We start from the raw sequence: 26,706 nt of genomic DNA on the forward strand, positions 1-26,706 counted from the left end.
TAGGTAAGCCAAGTTCAGCTCTGTCCAACCCCTCACCCTATGCCTTGTCAGCAGTCCTGGCACAGCCTGAACTAAGGTCTACTCGGCAGAGCTAAGGAGAGATGGTTGAAGTCTCCCGTAGGCAGCCCCAGGGGCTCAAGGGCCCCCTGAGGTGATTTGACCTTGTGAGGCAGCCTTCATCGGGTAGAAAGCTCTTGGGTGAAGTAACTGTTCATGCAGGCCTCTGTGTGACCCTGGTCTCTCATAACCTTAGTCTCACACAAGGATGATGGTGGTTCTTCCCTCACAGAATTGCACACAGCACTGAGATGGCTGCTTGGCCAAATGGGCAAAGGTTCCCTGGGCCTTTTGGCAGGAAAGTCAGATGCTCAGATGCCCCCCCTGGATAAGAGAGGCTGCAGGGACCCTGAGGGATATCCTGGATCATTCCTCCAAAGAGATGATGCAACAGTGAGTAAGGCGCATGGTCCTTCTTCCAGGGCAAAGGGGAAACTGAGGGCTTGTGTGTTGGGAAGGAAGGGAGGACTCAAGAAGACCTCATCAATCCTGCTTGGAAGAGAGCAGGGCCAGGATGATGGGACCTTCTGGGGTCAGGGGAGAGGTGGCTGAGTACCGGGAGCCAGGTGTCACCTCTGAGCAAGCGGTCCTAGGACCATGGGTTTACATCAGAGCCCTGCCACTTGATGAGTCACTTGTCCTCTATGAGCCTCAGTTTCCTCACCTGTCCAATGGGGACAAAAGCCATGTCTCCTGGCAAATGGGTGTTGCGAGCGGGTCATGAGGTCGGGTGTGCTGGTGAAGGCAGCACTCCATCAAGGTGGTGGTATTAGCAGAAGCACAGAGAGGCTGTCTCCGTGTGACCTCGAGTCACTTTCTTGCCCATCCTGGGCCTCAGTGTTTCCCTTTGTAAAACAAGAAGTTGTGGCTGGATAATCCCAAATGTCCCTTCCACCTTCGGATCCAGGTCTCTCCTGCCCCTAATGCCCATACCTCACCTCCCCCAAAATCCCAATGGAAGGAATGCAACAGGCCACACAGGAGGTGCTGAAATGGCTTTTTAATGCTGGGGGTGGAGGATGATGAGCATAGGGTATCCTGACTGCGAGGAGGAGTATCTGAGAGGTGTCCTTTGACTGGGCTCAGCTGTCAATCCTGGGGGATGGTGGCAGCACCGACTGTCCTAGAGGAAGACAGTACAGAGATCCAGTCACATCCCCAGGAACCAATCTGGAAAGAGATCCTGGTATGAGACATGGACATCCTGGGTCCTTACCAGCTCCTGCGTTTACCAGGCACAGCTGCCGGAGTGCTTCCTCCCAAATCCTGTGAGCCCAGAGGCTCAGGGAGGGACTGGCACCTGTGGTTTGGGGTCTTTCTCTGGCACCTGGAACTGAACACTCCCCATCCCCTCACCTTCCCATCCCCTCACCTTCCCACCCCCTCACCTTCCCACCCCCTCACCTTAGCAACAATGACCAATGTGAAAACATTGATCAGGGCCCTTGAAGAGCTAGGGTTCAGGGCTCAGTATATGATCCGGATCATGGATCAGACTGCGATACAGGTCAGGTCTCTATCTGTGACCAGCATCAGGGCTCAGGCAACAACAGGGGTTAAACTTCAGTCTGACTGTTCCGGGCTTAGTCAGGGAGCAGAATCAAATGCAGTCTGGGTGTGTGATTAAGGATCAGGACTTGGTGTGACCTAATCAGGGCTCAGCCTGCTACTAGAGAACGAAGAGGAGCCAAGCTTTGCTTCTACTTCTCCATAGGCCCCTGTTGGGGGGTGTTCATCTTCCCTCAGGCCCTCACCAGCAAGTGGGCATTGCAGCAATTTTCTTTATCTGCGCTCTTCAGTTTTGACTTCCACTTGGGTTTTCTGAAGTTCACCTGAAGGAAAAATATGAGTAGCACTTCTCAGGCTCTAGCACTGGAAGTGAAGTGAAAGTGAAAATCTCAGTTGTGTCTGATTCTTCATGACCCCATGGACTATACAGCCCACGTAATTCTCCAGGCCAGAATGGGTAGTCATTCCCTTCTCCAGGGGATCTTTCCAACCCAGGAATCGAACCCAAGTCTCCCACATTGCAGACAGATTCTTTACTAGCTGATCCACAAGGGAAGCTCCTAGCACTGGAAGCTGAATAGAAATCAGACACCACCTGCTACCACCCTTCAGCCACGGGAACTCTTGCATGTCACTCCATCTCTCTGAATTTCAGTTAGTGCATCTGTAAATGGGATGATGATACTACCCATCCCCACAGGGTCATTGCAAGGATCCAATGAGATATTATATAGGAAGCACAGAGGGATCACCCAAGGAACTGGGCCTGTGGCTGTTTTCTAGAAGGACCACTTCCAGGACTCTGACACTGTCATTCACCCATTTCTGTTGCCCCACAGACCCAGCAACCCCAGTCATGCCAGAGACCCAAGTCAAGGAAAGCCCCCAGGGACTGGAGGTGAAGCCACAGCTCCTCATAAGAAGGGAACAGGAAGGGGCCGTGTTTATTAGCAATGCCTACTAGGCGCTAGTGGTAAAGAACCTGCCTGCCTGTGCAGGAGATGTAAGAGACCCGGGTCGGGAAGACCTGGGTCAATCCCTGGGTCAGGAAGATTCCCTGGAGGAGGGCATGGCAACCCACTCCAGTATTCTTGCCTGGAGAATCCCATGGACAGTGGAACCTGGTGGGCTACAGTCTGTAGGGTCACAGAGAGTTGGACATAACTGAAGTGACTTTGCACTCATGCACTGAATATTAGGCTCTTTCTGATTTTTCTTTAAATCTACTCATCAGCTCAGCAGTGATTACAATTTCCTTTCACCTGGGAGGAAGCCGAGGCTCAGAGAGGTGGAGTCAGTTGACTGCAATCCCACAGTTGCTAAGAGTAGATCCAGGATTTGCACCCAGATCTGGCTTGTCCTCTTTCTCACATCATTCTGGGCAGCAGGTTCTGCCGGTCTGACAAAGGAGGGCAGTAGAGACCCCTCAGTCTGCAGGGATCCCTCCAGCCACACTCTCCAGACTTGCTCAGGACAAGGGGTCCTGAACTTCTCCAGGGTCTCCTGACCAGATCTGCAGGTGGGGTAGGCATAGAGCAGGGTACCTGCCCCTTGGAAGGCTGCAGAGGGAGCCCCCTCACCTCTTTCCCAGGCTGTGACTTACCGATGACTTCCTTAATAAAACTCACATCCAGGGAGCTGATGATGGTGTAGATTCGTGGGCACACCTGAGGCCACAGGGAATCAGGTAGAGAGAGACACAGTGAGAGATGGAGAGAGGAAGGCCAGAAAGAGGTTGGGATGGGGAGGAATGAAAGGAGAGATGGGAGAGGAAGAGAACCAATCATTATTCACAGGAAACATCCTGCCTGCCTCCTGCGGAGATGCTCACTTCTTGGGACCTTAGAATTTTTGAGTCTTAGGATTCTAGAGCAATGAAAACCAGAGGACATTAGAATCCTAATAACATTAATATCCTAGGACCTTAAGAATCTAGATGGTGAATATCCCAGAACTCTATGCTCTGGAAACCTTGACCTTTGGAACACTGGAATTTTAAATGACACTCTGGGAACCACAGAGCAGTGTTTCCCATGATTTTGTGTGCATACAATCCCCAGGAAATCTCATTAAAATGCAAATTCTTGGGTCAGCTGGTCTAGGGTAGGACCTGAGAGTTTGCAGTTATAGCAAGTGCCCAGATGAGGTCAGTGCTGCTGGTCTGAGGACCACAGTTTGAGCAGCGATCCTCCAGTTCAGTAAATCACAGAGCCACCTGGAGGATTTCTTTTCTATAACCTGAGATTCCCAGTTCCCTTCCAGAGTGACTAATTTAGAATCTTTAAGATTTTCTGGTGTGTGGTATATATGGGTATGTGTATGATGCACAGTAAATTTACTTATGGTATGTATAGTTTTTTATTTAAATAAATTACATGAAATTGTGTTAAATAAAGAAGAATAGTGCTAAAAGGCCTACTGGCCATACATGTATATGGCAAATTGTTTAAGTGTGGGACCCAGTGATTTTAGCTAATGTCAGGCCCCTGCTCACCTCCTCCACAGGCCAGGAGGGGAGGCAGCAGCTGACAGCCCAAAGTGAAGTAGGTCCCTCAGAAATGAAGGTGCCCAGAGAGTATAGCCTGCCTAGGAATGTCACACCTGCCCCCCACCAGGCCTGGCTCTGGGTCCCCAGGAGTGGAGGACTCACCATGGACTGCACTACGAAGGTCTCCACCTCATTCACAAATGTGACAGCGGTGTTGTTGATTTCCTTGAGTGATCCAAAGGGGCTAGAGGAGAAACTGATAAAGATCAGTGAAGCTGTCAGAGCAGCCAAGAAGGGGGAGTGGGAAGAGGGCGGGAGATAGAAGAACACCTTGAAGTCAGGTGACTTGAGCCTCTGCCCAGGGGCATCAGCACTTAGAACCCCATGGCTGACTAGTAGCTCATCCCAAGAGCTCAAGAGAATCTCATCACAACCTTGAGACTTGATACATCATCTCTCTATTCATCTGTTTGTCTATCCATCCTTCCACTCATTCATTCAACACATATTTATACAACACCAACTATGTGCCAGGAACCAAGCCAGACTGTGAACACAGGGATGAGCAAAACATAAGCAGCTTCCAACCTGGTACCAAATATGAAACAAGTTTTCCTAAGGCTGGCTCCTTCCCATCTTCAGCCCCCAACAAAACTGTCACCTCCTCAGGGCAGCCTTCCCTGACTGCTGCCTAATGGAGGGCTTTGTGTCATAGCCCCCTGTTAAGTGTGCTGCTCTGCCCAGGGATGATTGCCATGTGACGTTTTCCTCATGGGCTGTTTATTGTTGGACTGAATGCTTGTCTTTTTGTCAGTCCCTTAAAAGAACAAGCTCCATGAGAACAATTTCTTTGCCTGCAATCACCAATACATTCTCCAGAGCTCAGAATGGTGGCTGTCTAGCATGGAGGAGACGTTCAACATATTTCTGGCTGAAGGAATAAATGAAATAAACCTACAGTTAAATATATAATGACAATTGGTGGCAGGTATTCAGAAGGGCAAGAGCAGATTCTTACAAGAGAGAAGAGGAGGAACTTTGTTTTAGACCCTGAATGATGAGAGAGTCATTGATGTGGGATGGGGGAATAGATGTTCTAGGTGCCAGAGCAACACATGCACGGGTCTTGAGGTAGAAGGAGTTTGTCTGAGGCACAGAGCAAAAGCTAGTGTGTCTAGGGAAGGGTGGGCAAGGTGGAGAGCACAGTGATATGAGGGTGGATCCAGATCAGGCCACAGCCTAGATGGCCCTGGGAAGGGCTTGGGATTTTACTCAAAGTGGAGAGAAAAGCCCCAAAAGGATTTGGAGCAGCAGAGTGGAATGCCATTTTACAGATACGGACACTGAGACCCAGAAGGCAAGATGATTTCCCTGGGACTATAGGCTAGGCAGTGTCCAGCAGGGCTCAGGCATTTGGATTTACAGCTCAGTCTTTCCAAGTGATGGTAGGCTGCATAAGCTTTCTTTGGTTCTAGGGGTCTTGAGGCAACCTGTGATCAGATCCCTTGTTGGTGCAAGATGGATTGACTTCTGCTCATGTCTCAGCCTTGTTCCCTACCAAGACCAACCTGCCCTAGCCTTCAGCTTCCAGGCCACTTGTCCTCTCCCAGCTGTGACCAGGGTCAGCCTTTCTCCTTCCACCCTCTTCCCTGGGATAAACCTGCTCTTTCAAGCACACAGTTTCAGATGTAGATTTTGTGAGTTGCCAGGGATCAATGGTTTAAATGGAGAGGATTCAGTTTTCAAGATTTCATTTTGGGAATTTCTCAGTGGGTGGAGGATGATTTGGGGACAATCTGAAATTAGAGCCCATGGTAGGCATTTGGTACTTCTCTTGCCCTTTCTTAACTGGAGATAAGAAGGTAAACACAGTGAATTATTATTACTATTGAGAGACATTATATAATAACAAAAAGGTCAGGTCCTCAGGAAGACATAACAATATTAAATGTGCATGCACTTTGAGACTCAAAAAGCATAAAGCGAAAACAGATAAAACAGAAAGGTGAAATGTGCAAATTCAGTTATGATTGGTGAGGTCAACATTCCTGTCTCAGAAAGAGGAAGAACCAAGAGACAGAAAGTCAGCATGGAAATTATTATTACTGAGAGCTTAGTATATGCCAGGCTGTATGCTAAACCACTTGCATTTTCTCATTTGGTCAACACAGTAGTCTATGAATTAGATATTACTATCACCCTCAGTTTAAAGATATGAAAACCAGAGCTCTTAGAGCTAAAATGATTACAAAACCACAAGTTAGTGGCAAAGCTAATTTGACTTCAGAGTCTGCCCTCTTCTTTACCATATTCTGCTCCCTCCCATGTAAGGAATAGGGCTGAATTTATGGTTCCCAACTCCTCTGGGATCGCCACTCTTTTGAGATCAATGGATCTGACCTTTTCAGTGAGGGGAGTATGATCCTAGCTGGTATGTGGGTGCATACTTCAATAATAACAACACCAGTTTCAATGGTGACAGTTCTCTGGAGGACCAAGTTGAGGGTCAGGTCAATAATCGTGCCCCACGGAGGCCTGCAGGGAATAAGATTTACAGTGAACAGAGGTGGAGAAGTCCCTTCACATGGCCCCTGAGTCCCTCTCTCTGTGGACATTATATAGGATATCTATGGGCAATGTCAATATTGTCTATATTCTTTATGGAATCGATATTCTGACATTAGGAGTTTCTTCTCCTGGCCACATGGGTTGGACTCATTTCAAATTTCATATAACACTGATGATTAAAATAAAAATAATAGTTAATATTTCTTGAGCACAAATTCTGTGTTCAGTATTTTAAAAAAGCATTTTATCTGGATTAACCCATTTAATCATGATAGCAATATCATGAAGGAAAAGTCTATTACTATATCTATTTTCAGAACATGGAAACACTTGGTATAGAGAGGTTAAATAACTATTTCAAGATCTCATAGCTAATGAATAATGAAATCATTCATTTATAGTGAGTGATTATAAATTCATTTATACTTAATGAATTTATAAAAATTATTACTTAATTTATAAAAACTCTTCTACACATCCTCATTTTCCTATCTCTTTGTATATGGGAGTAATTAAAATGCTTTAAAATTCTGTTTTCCATATAATATTCACATACCCTTTATTATACACTATATGTTACTATATGATCCAAACTTGTCACTGCTATTTAAAGAGAATCTTGGGAGACAAAATAATGCTGCAGAAAATTTTGCCAAAGAGTTATTAATGTTCATGTATTCTCAATTTTCAACTGTTATATTAGATAAGTGTTATGATTTTAGAAATATATTTTATTGGGGATTAAAAAAAATTGGTTTTCACCAATGTTTTTTAGAACATTTCAAAGCTAAGGATTTAGGAGTTGCAAAAGCCTCCTTATTTTACAGATTGGGAGACCAAGGCAACAGTGTGGAAAAGTACCTGATTCCAGATTGGCGATCTATTGGCCATAATGCACTGCCTTTCCCAAACCCCGATTCTAATACATACTCACAGAGTCACGGTGACCTTAATGGTGATGGCGATCGTCACTTAAATGCGGTTATGAAGCACTTCAATTGTGATTGACTCAACTTTGATGCAACTGATTCTTAACCTGTGCAAAAATCACAATTCACCTTTGTCATTCCTCTTGGCAGCAATTGCTAGGCTCTGCTCTGTGCCAGCGTTATGCTAACATTTGAGCCTCATAGACATTGACTACTTTGGTCTTCATGAGAGCCCTGTTCAGGGGTTGGATTCTCTCCTTTGGATGGCATGGCAGACTGAGGATCAGATAACTGTGATTTCCCTCAAGACTCCAAGGAAGAATATGTGCCAGAGATGAATTTGTTTTTTTAAAAAATTTTAATATAGTTGCTCTACAATGTTGTGTTAGTTTCACATGTACAGAAGAGTGATTCAGATATATATATACATAAATATAGATACAGATGTAGAGATACATTTTATTTCAGATTCTTTTACCCTATAGGTTATTACAAGATATTGAGTATAGTTCCCTGTGCTGTATAGTAGGCCCTTGTTGGCTATCTATTGTATATATAGTGTTATATTTATGTTAATCCCAAACTCCTGATTTATCTTCCATACCACTTTCCTTTTTGATAACCATAAGCTTTTTATGTCCATGACCTTGTTTCTGCTTTGTATAATTTCATTTGTGTCACATTTTAGATTCCACATATAAATGGCATTATATGATATTTGTCTTTGTCTGACTTCTTTCACTTAGTATGGTGATCTCCACATCCATCCTTTCATTGCTGCAAATGGCACTATTTCATTCTTTTGTATGCATTCTTTTTTCATTTGCTTTTCTGTCTTTGACCTTAAACTTACTTCTCCAAAGATATGTGTTCTTTTTTCTTGGAAGGAAGAACTCCAATATGAAGCATGAACTCACGAGAAACATGGGTACGCTACTTGAAAATCTTTAGAAAACTCCTTGTCCGTGGTCGCCCAGGCCGTCTCTGAACACTTGGATTCCTCTAATGACGTGAAATCAATCTTTGATCCCTTAACAATAGCTGCAAAAACAGTCTCCATTTAGTGTGAACACAACTTATGAGTCAGTTCCTATGTTGCTGCTGCTGCTGCTGCTAAGTTGCTTCAGTCGTGTCCGACTTTGTGTGACCCCATAGACGGCAGCCCACCAGGCTCCGCCGTCTCTGGGATTATCCAGGCAAGAACACTGGAGTGGGTTGCCATTTCCTTCTCCAATGCATTAAAGTAAAAAGTGAAAGTGAAGTCGCTCAGTCGTGCCCTTAGTGACCCCATGGACTGCAGCCTAGCAGGCTCCTTCTTCCATGGGATTTTCATGAACCACATACTAAATGAGACTATTTGCCTATGTTATTCCATTCAATCTTTATAACAACTCCATAAAGCAAGTATTATATTATCTGCACTTTCAGATGAGGAAATGAAGGATCAAAAGATGAAGGAATGGGCCAAAGTCACACAGCTAGGGAGAACTTTTTCTTTTCATGCTGCCTTTATACTTATATATATACTCATCATGCTTCAATAAAGCAATCAATCCACTTTGCAGACCATGTATATTGATTGTACTTCAGCTTCTATTAGTGAATCTCTAATGAGATAAACTTAGAATAGACTAAAATATGGAAAATCTAGAATCAAGGAAAAAACATAGCTCCAACTAATGAAAGTGGCAAATAAGATTCTCTGAATGACAGCTTTGCAACAGGTCTAGAAAGCTATAATTCATACAGAAGCAGGAGGACAGTGTCCTACTGGGGGTCTTCAGAGAAAAGAGGGATTTGATAGAGTAAATGACATGGCAGATCTAGAATGGCACATGTGAAAAGAATTAAGAGTACATATTGTGAAAATAATTCAAATGAGAAAAAAGGCAACATCTAGCTCAAGGAAAAACAAAAGGCTATAACAAAAGGTATGTAACCATAGTAGTGTTATTTGGCTCTGCAATGGACAGTATCTACCTAATTATAATGAGGCAAACAGAGATAGAAACCACATCTGGCAAACTTCTGCTTCTGAGCTCGGTTTTATCAGCAATGAAATTGGAAACTGAGTCCCTTCTGTACCTTTGAAGTTTGCCTAAGCCTTGGCAAGGTTTAAAGACAGTCATTTTCAGAAGTTAGTTTCTCCTATAAAGAATGTTTGTCAATTTGCTGGTCATGCTTCCAGAAAATGCAAAGAAGGCCAAATTCTCTTAAGACATCAAAATTATAAAGCGATATGACTAACTAGAAGGTAGGTAGTTTTAAACCTACCTAGGCTTCAGTTCCGTTCAGTCATTCAGTCGTGTCCGACTCTTTGCAAACCCATGAACCGCAGCATGCGAGGCCTCCCTGTCCATCACTAACTCCCAGAGTTTACCCAAATTCATGTCAATTGAGTCGGGGTTGCCATCCAACCATCTCATCCTCTGTCATTCCCTTCTCCTCCTGCCCTCAATCTTTCCCAGCATTAGGGTCTTTTCAAATGAGTCAGCTCTTCACATCAGGTGGCCAAACTATTGGAGTTTCAGCTTCAGCATCAGTCCTTCCAATGAACACCCAGGACTGATCTCCTTTAGGATGGACTGGTTGGATCTCCTTGCAGTCCAAGGGACTCTCAAGAGTCTTCTCCAATACCATAGTTCAAAAGCATCAATTCTTCTGCGCTCAGCTTTCTTTATAGTCCAACTCTCGCATCCATACATGACTACTAGAAAAACCATAGCCTTGACTAGATGGACGTTTGTTGGCAAAGTAATGTCTCTGCTTTTCAATATGCTGTCTAGGTTGGTCATAACTTTCCTAAGTAAGCGTCTTTTAATTTCATGGCTGCAATCACCATCTGCAGTGATTTTGGAGCCCCCAAAATAAAGTCAGCCACTGTTTCCACTGTTTCCCCATCTGTTTGCCATGAATTGATGGGACTGGATGCCATGATCTTCATTTTCTGAATGTTGAGCTTTAAGCCAAATTTTTCACTCTCCTCTTTCACTCTCATCAAGAGGCTTTTTAGTTTTTCTTCACTTTCTGCCATAAGGGTGGTGTCATTTGCATATCTGAGGTTATTGACATTTCTCCTGGTAATCTTGATTCCAGCTTGTGCTTCCTCCAGCCCAGCATTTCTCATAATATACTCTGCATAGAAGTTAAATAAGCAGGGTGACAATATACAGCCTTGATGTACACCTTTTCCTATTTGGAACCAGTCTGTTGTTCCATGTCCAGTTCTAACTGTTGTTTCCTGACCTGATTTCTCAAGAGGCAGGTCAGGTGGTCTGGTGTTTCCATCTCTTTCAGAATTTCCCATAGTTTATTGTGATCCACACAGTCAAAGGCTTTGGCATAGTCAATAATGCAGAAATATATATTTTTCTGGAACTCTCTTGCTTTTTCGATGATCCAGTGGATGTGGCAATTTGATCTCTGGTTCCTCTGCCTTTTCTAAAACCAGCTTGAACATCTGGAATTTCACAGTTCATGTAATGCTGAAGCCTGGCTTGGAGAATTTTGAGCCTTACTTTACTTGTGTGTGAGATGAGTGCAATTGTGCGGTAGTTTGAGCATTCTTTGGCATTGCCTTCCTTTGGGATTGGAATGAAAACTGACCTTTTCCAGTCCTGTGGCCACTGCTGAGTTTTCCAAGTTTGCTGACATATTGAGTGCAGCATTTTCACAGCATCATCTTTCAGGATTTGAAATAGCTCAACTGGAATTTCATCACCTCCACTAGCTTTGTTTGTAGTGATGCTTCCTAAGGCCCACTTTACTTGGTAAGGGTTAATTTCCAATTAGGTAATACAAATGACTAAGAAAATTGAATAACCCAACAGAAGAATATGCTACAAATATAAATAAAATATTTGATTTATTTAAAATATGTAAAAGACTAATAAAATATGAAGAACTTTACAAAAAAGGTCTTAATGACTAGGATAATCACAATGGTGTGACCACTCACCTAGAGCCAGACATCCTGTATGCAAAGTCTAGTGGGCTTTACATTACAATGTTCGAAGCATTACTACGAACAAAGCTAGTGGAGATGATGGAATTCTAGCTGAGCTATTTCAAATCCTAAAAAGTCATGCTCTTAAAGTGCTGCACTCAGTATGCCAGCAAATTTGGAAAACTCAGTAGTGGCCACAGGACTCAAAAAGGTCATTTTCATTCCAGTCCCAAAGAAGGGCAATGCCAGAGAATGTTCAAACTAACACACCATTGCATTCATTTCACATGCAAGGTAATGCTCAAAATCCTTCAAACTAGGCTTCAACAATACGTGAACCAAGAACTTCCCGATGTACAAGCTGGATTTAGAAAAGGCAGAGGAACAGAGATCAAATTGCAAACATCCATTGGATCATAAGAAAAGCAAGGGAATTCCAGAAAAATATCTGCTTCTGCTTCATTGAAAGTCTAAAGTCTTTGCCTGTGTGGATCACAGCAAACTCTGGAAAATTCTTCAAGATATGGGAATACCAGACCATCTTAATTGCCTCTTTAGAAACCTTTAGAATTGCCCTTTAGAAACCTAGAAACCTTTATGCAGGTCAAAAGCAATAGTTAAAACCAGACATGAAACAATGGATTTGTTCAAAATTGGGAAAAGAGTACATCAAGGGTGTATATTGTCACCCTGCTTATTTAACTTATATGCAGAGTACATCACGTGAAATGCTGGGCTGGATTAAGCTCAAGCTGGAATCAAGATTACCAGGAGAAATATCAATAACCTCAGATAGGCAGATGATACCACCTAATGGCAGAAGTGAAGAGGAACCAAAGAGCTTCTTAATGAAGGTTAAAGAGAAGAGTGAAAAAGCTGGCTTAAAACTCAACATTCAGAAAACGAAGTTCATGGCATCTGGTCTCATCACTTCATGGCAAATAGATGGGGGGAGAATGAAAATAGTGACAGACTTTCTCTTCTTGGGCTCCAAAATTATTGCAGACAGTGACCGCAGCCGTGAAATTAAAAGACGCTTGCTCCTTGGAAGAAAAGCTATGACCAACCTAGACAGCATATTAAAAAGCAGAGACATCACTTTGCTGACAAATGTCCACATAGTCAAAGCTATGGTTTTTCCAGTAGTCATGTATGGATGTGAGAATTGGACTGTAAAGAAGGCTGAGCACTGAAGAACTGATACTTTGAAACTTTGGTGCTAGAGAAGACTGTTGAGAGTCCCTTGGACAGCGAGGAGATAAAAAAAGCCAATCCTAAAGGAAATGAACCCTGAATATTCACTGGAAAGACTGATGCTGAAGCTAAACTCCAATACTTTGGCCATCTGATGCAAAGGGCTAACTCATTGTAAAAGATCCTTGATGCTGGGAAAGATTGAGGGCAAGCAGTAAAGGGGGTGACAGAGGATGAGATGGTTGGATGGCATCATCAACTCAATGGACATGAGTTTGAGTAAATTCCCAGGAGACAGTAAAAGACAGAGGAGCCTAGTGTGCTGCAGTCCATGGGGGTGCAAACAGTCAGACACGACTGAGCAATTAAACAACAAAAATAATAAAATACAAAACAAAAGGGTGAATTATTTCTTAATTAGTGAAACGCTAAGTGAGATGAATTATAACTTTTCATCTGTGAAACTGTCAAAACATTTCAATTGTCCATACAGTGCTGTCAAGAAAGTAGAAAAATGGTACTCTCACTTGTGATTGAAGAAAATGTTAACATAGGGGATTATTTGTCAATATCTCCTATAATTTAAAATGTGCATACGTTTTGAACTTTTGAAATGTCACTTTTAGGAATTTATCTTATACATATATTACAAAAGTTTGCCATGATGTTAATATAAGATGTAAAGTCACATTTAGTTAAGCACTGTGTATTTCTAGGAAAATAATAAACAGACGAACTGGGAACAGATAGCCACCTCTATCAATCAGACTATCTCCCATAAAGAGCAGGCCCTAGTGGCAGTCTTTGGTAACACAGGCACAGTACATAGGAGTCAAGCTCCTAGGTGCCACTGATCATTCCTCTTGCTGACTTACATTCAAACATAGTGTCATCAGTCACAAGTCCTTCTTCAAGAACAGATTTTAGCTTGTTCACAGCATTCTTGTCAGCATCAGACTGAGACGCTGAAGTCCCAGCGAGCAGACCGCAAAAGAGAACAAGTTTCCAAAGCTGAAACATCTTGTCCTGACACCGAGACTGTCATGGGAGGAACAGGAGTGAGAATTACCCATAGGGAAATGGGATCTTTAATGAACACCTATCACTTACACTCAACAGTGCTTGAAAGTAGATGTGGCTGTCTCTTCTCTTACAGACGGGCAGCCCAGGTCAGGAAGCTGGAGCAACTTGTACAAAGATACACAGCCACTGAGTAGAGGAGATACTATTTGGAAAGTCATGCTTGACTCCAGGTCGATGCTCTTTACACAGAGGTCATTTGCATATTCTAGCTTCTCTGCCTGGAACATTTATTTCCCTCTTCTTTGCATTTTTACATAAATCACTTCCTACTGAGTCTCCAGCTTCAATAAGACATCATATCCTCTATAAAGCCCTCTCTAGGCCCCTTCCCAGGGTCTAGGTCAGGGGCCCCCACTCCACCATCTTGTGACCTTCATTCTCTGATCAGAATTCTTGGTACCAATTAGCGATGACTTGCCTCCTTTCTCACTGGGCTGTGAACTCCTTAAATAGGGGCTGTGACTACTTGAATTCCCAACTCCTAGTAAAAAGCCTCTACCTAATACAGTACAACAAAATTAAGGTTTTCAGAATAAAAGCATGAAAAATAAATGGGCACTGCATCTTGACCCCACATTGCTCATCAGTTTGAAATTTCTTCTAATATAATTGATTTTTTAATTTGCCATACTGACAATATTAGCTCATTTAAATGGCCCCATCCCTCTGTCTCTTGACTCCAGAGCCTTCTGAAGGTCTCCATGTGGGGTGACCTTAAGGGGGAAGCCCACCCTCCACAGGATTGGAGGAAAATACTTACAAAATCCTGGTTCCCCTGCACAGTCCCCTGAAATTCTGCTGGGTGGTGATGGCCCTTATATAATGGCAATGGGGTGGGAGGCTGCCCATGGACATAAGCCCCAGGTTCAGGGCCATCATGGAGACTCCAAAGAAAATAATCCCTGTCCAGAGGTATTTCCAAAACAAAGGTCATCCTGGATGCTTGAATTGGAATGGATGGATATGGAGAGGACTTTGTGCCAAGACTAAGAGCAGGTTCTCATGGAATCTCCAACTGCCAAGATAGTGGCCACTGTAGGTGGGAGGGCTGGGGTAAAGACTGAGAATGGACAAATTGGAGAATGTTATGGTAGGAGGACCCATAGTGATCATCCAGTCTAATTTTGTCATCATTTGGAAACTCGGTCCAAGAGAAGGAGAGCAACCAGCTTGAGGTCACCCAGTAAGACATGGACAGAGAAGGTTCTAGAATTATGCCCTATGGAGTCAGGGTCAGGGACTAGTGAGGTCCTCTTTTCCAACTCTTCTCTGATTTTTGAGTGCTCTCCACCACATCCCTCACAGTGGAGCCAGCCTCAGGGCAGATGTTTGTAATGATGCATTGCTCAATACCACCCTCCAAAGTCTACCCAATCATTTAATTGGTAGAGTTCCCTCTGAGAGACAACAATATCTGCCTGCATAATACCTTCTGCTAAAACATTTGGGGGACTCCCTAGTGTGTGATCTCCCTCTGCACACTTGCCTCCAATTCCTCTACTCTCAATGCAGCAGTCAGAGGGGTCTCATTCAATATAAACCCAAAGTCCTCATCATAGTCCCTGTGTCATCTGCTCAATGCCACTCCAAACCATCTACCTCTCTCTCCATGGCCCCTACTGTCTTCCTTCTATTCTAGAAAGATTCAAGCCTCTTTGGTGCTTTGGGACTCTGTACAGACCATTTCCTCTTCCCAGAACTCTCCCTAGCTGTCACTGGCTCTCAACATTACTTCAAAAACTGTGACTGTCCACCTGGTGGTGCCTCCCTTTCCCCTTGACTCATCTTCTGGTTGGCTTCTTTCACAACAAATTATCATCATTTGACCTTTTCCCTTTGTTCTCTGCCCTCAGTAACTTGTTACCATCCTTTGCTCTGGGGCTTTCCTTTCATGTGGGTCCCCAAGAGCCTGACTTGGCTCTAGAATGCTCCAAGCCTCTCTGGAGCATCCTATAAAGCTGTCCACTCTCTAGGAAGAAAAGGGTCTCATCTCCAGAAATGCTTAGGAACTTGACCAATGACTGCTAAGATCCTGTGTGGCTTGATGTGACTCTTAGCTGTGATTCTAAACTTCCTTAGTCTCTAAAAAAACCATTGTTGTACATTTGTATGACTCTTCTTCCCAGCTTTTCTTTCTCCCTGAGTCTGGCTGCCACATGGAGACATGGTGCCCCCAGGCTTCCTGCCTCTTCCCTTTTTTCAACCTCTCTGCCTGCCAAGATCCCACCTTCATCTGGCCATGGCCTCCTGGAGTGACAGTGGCTGGTGCTGTTTCTCATCAGGGACCACACCTAGGACAAAGCCAGCCTCTTGTACTGATGTCAACCTCCTCTCGTGCCTGAGCTTTGAGGTGAAATTAACTAGATGTGCTTGATCACTGGTGGTGGGTCTGGGGCTGTCACACAAGTTCCTACTTTCTAAGGAACCATGTTCTCAGGGTGACTCATTCCTTTAGAGGTTCACTGGCTCCGATTCACATGAAGACAGAACTTCACCACATGATCAATGGCCCCCATCTGCTAAAGCCTTTGAGGGACTCCCCAGTCTAGTGCACACTGGACTAAATCTACCAAAGTGGAGAGAAGCCATGTCTCCCTTCTCTCTGAGGTCCTCTGTCCTCTACTCTCTACAGTGTGTGTGGTACTCTTGAACAAGCATATTAATACTTACACATATGGAGACATGCACATTCAACATGCATGCATGCACACCTGCAAGAACAAGACCGTATACGCCAGATTCATGAAGAAAACACCTACAATTACCCCCTGACATTAGGAGTACTTTTACAGAATCATGGAAACCGTGTTCCCAGAATTCTGGTGAGAAGAACTCACTACCCACCAAAGGGGCTTCCCTGGTGGCTCAGATGGTAAAGAATCCACCTGCAAGGTGGGAGACCTGGGCTGTGGGTCTCCACAGATTGCCTAGGTTTGCTTTTGTCCTCAAAGATACAATTATGTGGCAAAGTTCACTAGAAAATGAAGCCATAGGAAGGGAAACAAGACACTGTATCCTTTCAGTGCCTGGATCCAGCTGTGCCTGATGTCCTCTGTGCCCTAGCCTTTCCAATTCAAATACATTTCTCCCTCCCTATCTTTTATTTTTGTTGAAGCCAGTGTGATTTGGGTCCTGCATTTCAAACCCACAGTAAGTCCTGACTCAGCACGCTTGTAGACTCACATCTGCTTCCTCCCTTCTGATGACTACTCGAGGGTCACATGACCACATTGGAAACAGACAGACATCAAAGCCTCAGAAGATCTTAGAATTCATCAGTTTAACCTCCTTGCTGAAAAGTCTTGGGAGCTTGTGGCCCAGAGAAGGAGAAAGACTCATCGAAGACTACATCCAAGGGTTCAAAAGGATTTGAACCCCATTTGCTTTTCTCTTTCATTTAATCTTTTTTTTTTTTTTTTTTGGTTTTGTTGACATCTTCTACTTTGGGCAATAGCCTTAGAGGAAAGAAAAAAAAAGACTAACCAAAACCACCTACTAAGTTTCCTTAAATTATAGATGCCTGAGCCCCTCCCTAGGTACTTACAGTCAGGGGCTCCAGGGTGGCTGACAGAAATGGAAGTGTCTGGACTAGATGGCTCAAAGGTACTTCCCCCCTTGAGTTCTATGAGCTGTGACCCCCATGTCATCCTCTGGAACTTCAGCTCTGCCTAGACATGATCCTCACAACCCAATGTACTTATCCTGCTTCTTGTTTCATCTTTTCAGAAACCACATAGTAGGTGCTCAGTTCAGTTCAGTTCAATTCAGTCACTCAGTCATGTCTGACTCTTTGCAACCCCATGAATCGCAGCACGCCAGGCCTCCCTGTCCATCACCAACTCCCGGAGTTCACTCAGACTAATGTCCATCGAGTCAGTGATGCCATCCAGCCATCTCATCCTCTGTCGTCCCCTTCTCCTCCTGCCCCCAATCCCTCCCAGCATCAGAGTCTTTTCCAATGAGTCAACTCTTCTCATGAGGTGGCCAAAGTACTGGAGTTTCAGCTTTAGCATCATTCCTTCCAAAGAAATCCCAGGGTTGATCTCCTTCAGAATGGACTGGTTGGATCTCCTTGCAGTCCAAGGGACCTTCAAGAGTCTTCTCCAACACCACAGTTCAAAAGCATCAATTCTTCGGCGCTCAGCCTTCTTCACAGTCCAACTCTCACAGCCATACATGACCACTGGAAAAACCATAGCCTTGACTAGACGGACCAGTAGGTGTTACTACCCTCATTTCCCAGCTGAGGAACGTGAGGCTCAGAAGGGCAGGATGGCGTGCTCAAGGTCACACAGATGGGAAGGGGCAGAGCTGGAGAGTGCACCCAGTTCTGCATCCTCTCCCACTGAGATAGGCTGTTCCAGCTTCCATCCTCTGGGGGCAGCAGTGAGTCACACTCTTTGACCCCACTGTCCAGCACCCAGGACAGGCAGGCAGATGGCTGGCCCTGGGCTTGGCACTGAATGTCCACTTTCGCCACTGGGGCTCACAACAGTCCCTTGAGGAGATTTGAAGCCCCATTTTCCAGTTGAGGAAACTGAGGTTCAGGGAAGAGAGCTGACTCACCCTGGTGTCATAAGGACAAGGCACAGCATTTGAGTCACCAGGGAAAGATCTTTCACCCAAATCACACTGAGGGCAACTGGTTTGACAGGAGTGTCTTTGGGCTTGAATACCCTGTTTATTCCTTGACCTCTGCTGTTTGATTTGGTTGTAGTGCCTGGTGCATTGGGCCTGTGTCAACCCAGAACACCCGCTCGAGGAAGTATAGATGGGTGCCCGCTGACATCAGACTGAAAGCACCAGTAGAGATCTCTGGATCATCCAGGGTCGATTGCCTCTGTTCATCCACCTGTTTCTCAGTAGGAACCTGTAAGCCTGTCCTGGACATGAACCTAGCCAGGACAGAATAGGGGTAAGTCTGGAGGCTTGGGGAGCTAGTGTTCCTCATGCTGACTGTGGTCCTGCCATCAGAGCACAGAGCAGGTGTCAAAGACTGGGGCTTGGATGTTGAGGGACCCATCCAGCTCTACTGGTGACTCAGTAGACCACCCTCCCAGACTGTCTGTGCCCAGTTCTGCAAACATCTAAGGCCCCCTCTTCCCCCTGGTTGTGGTCACAGAGCTGAGGACTGTGCCAAAATCTTGTGAAGAGAGTTTTCCCGACTCAGGAACACAGTCCAGGGGACTGATTGTGATGTAGTGAGCTCAGACCTGGTGTCGGCTCCAGGCTTCAGCTGTCTCATTGTAAAATGGTGAGACAAGCCATACTTGGATCCGGGTGACTAAATGGAAATTAAAAGGGAACCGAGGGGGTGGTGCTCATACCCCGGCTTCATTGCTGGGCCAGCTGTGTTTCTCCTCTTGTTACAGGATGTGCAGTCTGGACAAGGAGCTTCATCTCCCTGAGTCTCAGGTCCTCTATGTGTGAAATGGGACTAAAGATGGGATTCTCCTCCAGGTGTGTGGTGAGGATGTGGTGGGATAATGTGTGTGAAGGGCTGAGCGTGAGGTAGGCCCCTAATATGCAGCAACACCAGTGATGAAATGATGATCACAATTGTTTCTATTGTCTGGTCACTTCACCCCCTCTACCTCAGGTCTCCCCTCTATACGTGGTCCCACCCCAGAGGGTTATGGAGAAGACTGAGTAAGAAGACAAAGCACTCAATATGCTTAATGCTTAAGCAATGGCTACTGTATTTCTTATTTTTGTGTGCAGTAAAGACTGAATAAGGTAAAAAGGGCTCAGACCTCCAGTATACCAGTATCCACAAATTCTGGCTCCCTTGGGTGATGGTATATAGCCCTTGGCAGGTATGGTTCCTCATAAGCCTCAGTTTCCCTTGCAGGGCTGAGTTAATGACAACAGTACTGTGATCTCAAATACAATCTGATTGAATATAGGGATTGGATGGAGTTTTCTGGTAAGAAGCCCTCAAAGGCAGCTCCTGGACTTGGAAGGATTGATTACTGGTGTCTGCCACAAGTTCAGGAAGGGAGAGTGGAGGCACTGTGTGTTTGCCGCTGTTGGCCCAGGTCATATCTAATTTGGACTCAGTTGTATCTAAAGGGCCTCCAGCCAGCTATGGGCACGTCAACACCACACGTTAATGGAGAGTGTGACTCTGGGACCTGCCTGGAGCTGCAGGAATGAGAAGGAGACCCCTATCTAGGTTCCAGTCTTGGCTCTGTTAGTAACCTGCTTTGTGACTGACTAAGATGTTTGTTTTCCCTTAGGGTCTCTGTTTTCTCTAACTGCAAAATGAACAGAGGTTTCCTGCTAGATGGCTGATCCCTCAGGGCTTTGAGAGGTGGTCAGGAACATCTGAAGGCTGTTTTCTACATTCCCACTAGCTGGGGCACCCCACACTCTTGCTTTGAGCATGAATTACACCAGTTCCTTGGGCATAATGATAATCACCCCCTTTCTGAAGCCATAAGGGCCAAGACCACAGTCTTCCTGCTCAAGGCCCGACACAGAGTAGACACTCAAATGATTATTATAGCTTGCATAAACATTTTTCTTTAATGCTGATTAATTAAAATGTACACATTTAGAAATCCATGCATTTTATTTATAACAACACAGAGGGTTTGGCTAGAGTCAGCCTTGGGTGGGATGGAGGAGGGACTTCCATTGGCCTCTCCTCAGACACTGGGCACTTTTGTTCCATTAAGACCCACTTTTCTCTTTGGTCCCTCCCTGTTCTGGTGACCACAGGTTTGTGTAGTGGTCAGTGGTGTGGGCGGAGAAGGCAATGGCGACCCACTCCAGTACTCTTGCCTGGAAAATCTCATGGACGGAGGAGACTGGTAGGCTGCAGTCCATGGGGTTGAGAAGAGTTGGACACGACTGAGTGACTTCACTTTCAATTTCACTTTTCACTTTAATGCGTTGGAGAAGGAAATGGCAACACACTCCAGTGTTCTTGCCTGGAGAATCCCAGGGACGGGGGAGCCTGGTGGGCTGCCGTCTATGGGGTCGCATAGAGTTGGACACGACTGAAGCTACTTAGCAGCAGCAGCAGCAGCAAGGGTGTGGGCTTGGCTGCCCGAGATTTCTCCCCTACACATGTTGTTCCTGCTGGTGTGAATGTAACCAGTAGTCCCCAGATGTTCCTGACCATCTCTCAAAGCCCCGAGGGTTCAGCTGTGTATCAGGGAACCTCTGTTCATTTTGTCATTAGAGGAAATGGAGGCCCTAGAGAAAATGAACATCTTACTCAGAGTTACAGAGCAGGTTATAAACTGAGCGAAGACTGGAACCCAGATCAGAGTCCTCCTTCATCCCACAACACTAGGCAGGTCCCAGAGTTCCAACCTCCATGAACATGTGATGTTCACATACCCATTACCAGCTGGAGGAACCATTAGAGATGACCTGGTCCTGCCTCGGCAAACGTGCAGTCATTCCACTCTCGCCTCCTGAAATTGTGGCAGACATTACTAATCAATCCTGCCCTCCAAGCCCAGGAGCTGCCTGTGAGGGCTTCTCTGCAGAAAATTCCATCTAGTCCCTACAATCAATGAGGTGTACTTGATATCATAGTTCTTAGAGTCTCTAACATGGTCCTGACAGGAAGCTGAGGCTTAGTGAGGAAGCACACCTCCCAAAGACTATACACAAGCTACCAAGGGAGCCAGAATTTGTAGACAGAGGTCTACTGGAAGTCTGAGCCCATCTAGCTCATGTGGTCTTTATAGCTCACAAAACAGGAAATGTAGTTGCTGTTAAGCATAAAATATATTGGATGTTTAATCTCCTCACTTCATTCTCTCCATAACCCTGTGCAGTGAGGTCATGTAAAGATAGGAGACCTGAGGTGGAGGGGAGTGGAGTGATCAGATAACCAGGAATAATTATAATATCATCATCACTGTTGTATCTGTGTATCAGGGGCCTACCCACATTATCCAACCTCATCCTCACAGACAACCAGAAAAGAAAGTCCCATAGTTAGTTCCATTTCAGACTAGGGGAACTGAGGTTCAGGGAGTTGAAGTCCCTTGTCCAGGTCCCACAGTCAGCAACAGGCAAAGAGAGGATTCAAACCCACTCTGCTTGATCCCAAAGCTGGGTCTGACCACCACTCCCTCAGTAAGCTTTTTATTTACATTTTTCCATGGGGATCCAGGCACTGGGTTGTTTACCCATTTTGCAATGGGGCAGCTGAAACCTGGGGCCAACACCAGGTCTGAGGTCACTATATCACTCTCAACCCCTAGGCTGTGTTCCTGAGGTGAGAAAAACTCTCTTCACAAGATTTTGGCACAGCTCTCAGCTCTGCCCACAACAAGGGGAAGAGGGACCTCGGATGTTTGCAGAACTGGGCACAGACAGTGGGGAGGGTGGTCTGCTGATGGGTCCAAGGCTCTGCTGAATGAGGTCTTCCAGGTCCCAGCCCCAGGCTTGGGCACTTGGGCTGCCACCTTCTCTCTGCTCTGTGCTCTGTTGGTGGGACCACAGTCAGGGTGAGGAAGGCTAACTCCTCAAGCTTCCAGCCCTTCACCTACTCTGCCCTGGCTGCATTCATCAGGTTTCCACTGAGATGCCTCTGGGGGACCAGAGGAAATGGACACAGGTGACCTGGAACTCTCTACCAGTGTTCCCAGCCTGATGCCAAGTGGGCACTTGTCTGGGCTTCCCGGATCAAGTGTTCCGGTTTGGCAGGGGCCCAATGCACCAGGCACAACCACCAACTCAAATAGTAGTGGTCAAGAAATAAACAGGATATTCAAGTCCAAGGACTCTCCTGCCCCACCAGCTGGCCTCAATGTGATCTGACCTTCTCTTCAGATGCAAGTGCTAGCTTCCTGTCCTTGTGAGACCTGGGCCAGTCATCTCCCTCCCTTGAACCTCAGTTTCCTCAATTGGAAAATGGGATTTTCCAAACTTCCTTTTAAGGTTGTGGTGAGTATCAATGGTGAAAATAGACCAGAAGTGTCAAACCTAGGGCCATGCATTCACCTGCCCCTCCTGGGTGCTGGACAGTGGGGCCAAAGAGTGTGACTCACTGCTGCCCCCAGAGGATGGAAGCTGGAACAGTCGATCTCAGTGGGATAGGATGCAGAAACTGGGTGCATTCTCCAGCTCTGCCCCTTCCCATCTGTGTGACCTTGAGCACGCCATGCTGCCCTTCTGAGACCTCATGTTATTCAGCTGGGAAATAGAGGCAGTAACACCCCCTGTGTGGTTGCTGAGAAGATGAAACAAGATGAAGCAGGATAAGCATGTAGAGTTGTGAGGGTCATGTCTAGACAGAGATGAGGCTCCAGAGGATGGCATGGGGGTCACAGCTCTTAGAACTCAAGGCAGAAAGTACCTTCTGCCATCTAGTCCTGTTGTTTCCATTTCTGGCCAGACATCCCGGGGCAGTTTACTGGAGCCAGTGACCCTAAGTATCTAGGAAGGGGCTCAAACATCTATAGTTTAAGCAAACAAGTAACATTGTTAATCTTTTAAAAAAAATTAATTTATTTATTTTAATTGGAGGCTAATTACAATATTGTGGTGGTTTTTCCATACATTGACACGAATCAGCCACAGGTGTATATGTGTTCCCCCGTCTTGAACCCTCCTCTACTTCTCTCCTCATCCCATCCCTCTGGGTTGTACCAATGCATGGGCTTTGAGTGCCCTGCTTCATGCATCAAACTTGGACTGGTCTTCAGTTTCACATGTGGTAATATATATGTTTCAATGCTATTCTCTCAAATCATCCCACCCTCACCTTCTCCCACAGAGTCCAAAAGTCTGGTCTTTACATCTATGTCTCTTTTGTTGTCTTGCATATAGAGTCATTGTTACCATCTTTCTAAATTCCATATATATGCATTAATATACTCTATTGGTGTTTTAAAAAAGCAAAACTTAACATATGTGAAGAAAAGAGAAAAAAATAAGTGAGGTTCAAGTCACATGTACTTGGAACCCTTCTCTGGGCCACAATTTCCCTAGACTTTTCATCAAAGAGGTTAAAATGATGACCTCTATGCTCTCCTGTGGCTTTGAAGTCTGTTATGTTTTCAGTGTGGTTGTGTGACCCTTAAGTAGGCATCAGAATGGAGGAGACAGATGTGAGTCTATAAATGAAAGTCAGGACTTACTATAGATTTGAATGGCAGGCTCCAACACACACTGGCATCAGCAAAAATTAAAAATAGAGAGGGAGAAATATATTTCAACTGGAAAGTTTAGGGCTTGGAGGATGTCAGGCACACTTGGATCAAGGCACTAAGAGAATATATTCTCTCATGCCCTTAGTATAGCTACTTTTTCTAGTGAGCTTTGCCAGGCGATTGTATCTAAACTGTATCTTTGAGGATAAAAGCAGACCAAGGCAATATGTGAAGACCTCAAGTCCCCCTTTGTGGGTCATGAGATCTAGCTAAGAGCTTTTCAATTTCTTTTACATTTTCAAAGGACCAGCTATTTTTTTGTTAAAGATTTTCTATTATTTTTCTCTTTATTTCATTTATTCCTGCTGTAATCTTTATTGTATTCTTTCATTGATAACTTTGGATTTAATTTATTCTTCTTTTTCTAGTTCCTTAAGGCACAGAACTAAGGTGTTTATTTGGGATTTTTCTTGCTTCTTAATGTGGCATTTATTGCTATGAACTTCCCTTTTAGAATTGCTTCTCCTGAATCCCTTCTGTTTTGATATATGTTTCCATTTTCATTTGCTTCAAGAAACTTTATATTCTTCTTTATTCATTTTATTGGTTGTTCAAGTGTTGAACAATTGCTGAAATGGAAATGTTGTTTAATTTCTATGTGTTTGTGAATTTTCCAGTTTTCTTCTTACTGATTCCAGTTTTATGTCATTGTTTTCAGAGATTATACTTGATATGATTTCAGTCTTTTTGAATTTGCTCCAACTTGTTTCCAGTCTTCCTAGAAAGTGTTCCATGTGTGCTTGATAAGAACATGTATTCTGCTGCTGTTGAATAGAATGTTCTATACACATATGCTAGGTCCATTTGGCCTATGTGCTTAGTTGCTCGGTCATTTCTGATTCTGTGCGACCCCATGGACTGTAGCCTGCCAGACTCCTCTGTCTATGGGGATTCTCCAGCCAAGAATACTAGAATGGATTGCCATGCCCTCCTCTAGGGATTGAACCCAGGTCTCCCACATTGCAGGTGGATTCTTTACTGTCTGAGCCACTAGGGAAGCCCAAGAATACTAGAGTGGGTAGACTATCCCTTCTACAGGGTGTCTTCCTGACCCAAGAATAGAACCTGGTCTCCTGCATTGCAGGAAGATTCTTTACTAGTTGAGTTACCAGGGAAGTCCCCATTTGGCCTACAGTGTTGTTCAAATCCTGTTTCCTTATTGATTCTCTATCTGAATGATCTACTCCGTTTTGAGAGTGGGATAGTAAAGTCCCCAAATACCACCGCACTGCTGTTTATTTCTCCTTGTAGTTGTTTACTTTTGCTTCATATAGTTAGGTGTTCTAATGTTAAGCACACTAATATTTGCTATTGTTATATCTTCATGGTGTATTGACCCCTTTATCACTCTATAATGAGTCCCTTTGTTTCTTCTTACCACTTTTAGTTTAAAGTTTATTTTGTCTGTTTTAAGTACAGCTAACCCTGCTGTTGATTTGTTTATTTGCTAACATTTTCTTGAAATGTCTTTTTCTATCCCTTTTACGCTCAGTCTATGTGTGTACTTAATGTTAAAGTGAATCTCTTGTGAGTAGTATATTGTTGGATCTTGTTTTTTTTGGGGGGGTGGGGTTAGAAAATTTCTTTTGTGGATATGACTTTATTTTTTTGATATAAATTTATTTATTTTAATTGGATCTTGTTTTTAATTTATTTAGCCATGTTATGCATTTTACTTAGATAATTCAATCCATTTACATTTAAAGTAATTACTGATTGGTAAAGACTTACTATTGCCATTTTGTTACTTGTTTTGTGTTTTTTTTGGTGGATTTATAGCTTTTTATTTCTTATCCTGCTGTCTTTTTTTGTGTGTGGGTTTTGGTAACTTTTTGTTTCAGTATGCTTTCAATTCTTTTTGTGTTCTTTTATGTAATAGCTACAGAGCTTCATCTTGTGGTTGCTATTGTTCAATTGCTCAGTTGCGTCTGACTCTTTGCCCCATGGACTGCAGCCTGCCAGGAGATGGTGAAGGACAGAGAAGCCTGGTGTGCTGCAGAATTCTATAACTGGTGAAGTACAAGCTGTCCCTCAGAAACAAACAAGAGATAAAGACTTTTCTGAACAAGAAAAAGCTGAGAGAGTTCATTCTTTGTTTGACAGTTCATAGATCTCCATTTCTTGAGGGTCACTTATTGGACTTCATTAGTTTCCTTTGGTGGTACCATAGTTCACTTATGTTGTGTGATCCTTCATTCCTTACACTGGAATCTGCACATTTGAGTAATCAGGCTCCTCTTCCAGATTTACAGGTCTGCTCTGGCAGAGGCAGTTTTTCAACAGTCAGCTCAGCTTTGTTTTCTGAGTGTGTCTGCTGGTGATGTCCTTGGCCAGAAGGAACCTGCTATTTCAGTCTATTTAGGGGTGAGGCAATGGTGTGAGTTCTGAGAATGAGGATAGGAGTGTGCCTCTGCCTGAAGACATTTGGATCCAACTGCTGGCTTGAGTTCCTACTTAGGTGAGGCTGTAGAATGAGCTCTGCAGTGGCCTGGATTCTCTGGCCAGGCTTACTAGACGTTCAGGGACGTGATGTTATATGCAGTACAATATGCTGCAGGACCGGACCCACAACCTCTAGATTTATTCTTTGAAAGCTTGAGTATGCTGAATTCCATGCCATGAAGCCACCAGTTTTCCTCTGCAAACAGGCAAAATTGCTGACTGTGCTGTCTTCAAGGGCTACAGTACTTAGGACTGTTGAACGGCCTACACAGCTTCCCACGTGCTCTGGTTAAGTTCTGTAGTTGAACA

At 44.4% G+C, this 26,706-nt stretch overlaps 1 long non-coding RNA gene across 2 annotated transcripts; it reads right to left on the bottom strand.

The window, feature by feature from the left end:
• Window positions 1-1,042: 1,042 nt before the first annotated feature.
• Window positions 1,043-14,598, bottom strand: LOC120868721. 2 transcript variants are annotated; one of them, XR_005722292.1, is made up of 9 exons: window positions 14,535-14,598; window positions 13,567-13,729; window positions 8,469-8,592; window positions 7,557-7,658; window positions 6,455-6,589; window positions 4,217-4,298; window positions 3,170-3,233; window positions 1,812-1,889; window positions 1,043-1,180 (listed from the first exon to the last, which is right to left on the bottom strand). It is a non-coding gene; the product is annotated as an uncharacterized LOC120868721 (long non-coding RNA). The 2 variants fall into 2 exon arrangements; XR_005722293.1 differs by having other exon boundaries at window positions 4,217-4,310.
• Window positions 14,599-26,706: the final 12,108 nt, after the last annotated feature.

The sequence above is a fragment of the Oryx dammah genome, unplaced genomic scaffold (genome assembly GCF_014754425.2).
Source record: "Oryx dammah isolate SB20612 unplaced genomic scaffold, SCBI_Odam_1.1 HiC_scaffold_10, whole genome shotgun sequence".
NCBI classification, from domain to species: Eukaryota; Metazoa; Chordata; class Mammalia; order Artiodactyla; family Bovidae; genus Oryx; species Oryx dammah.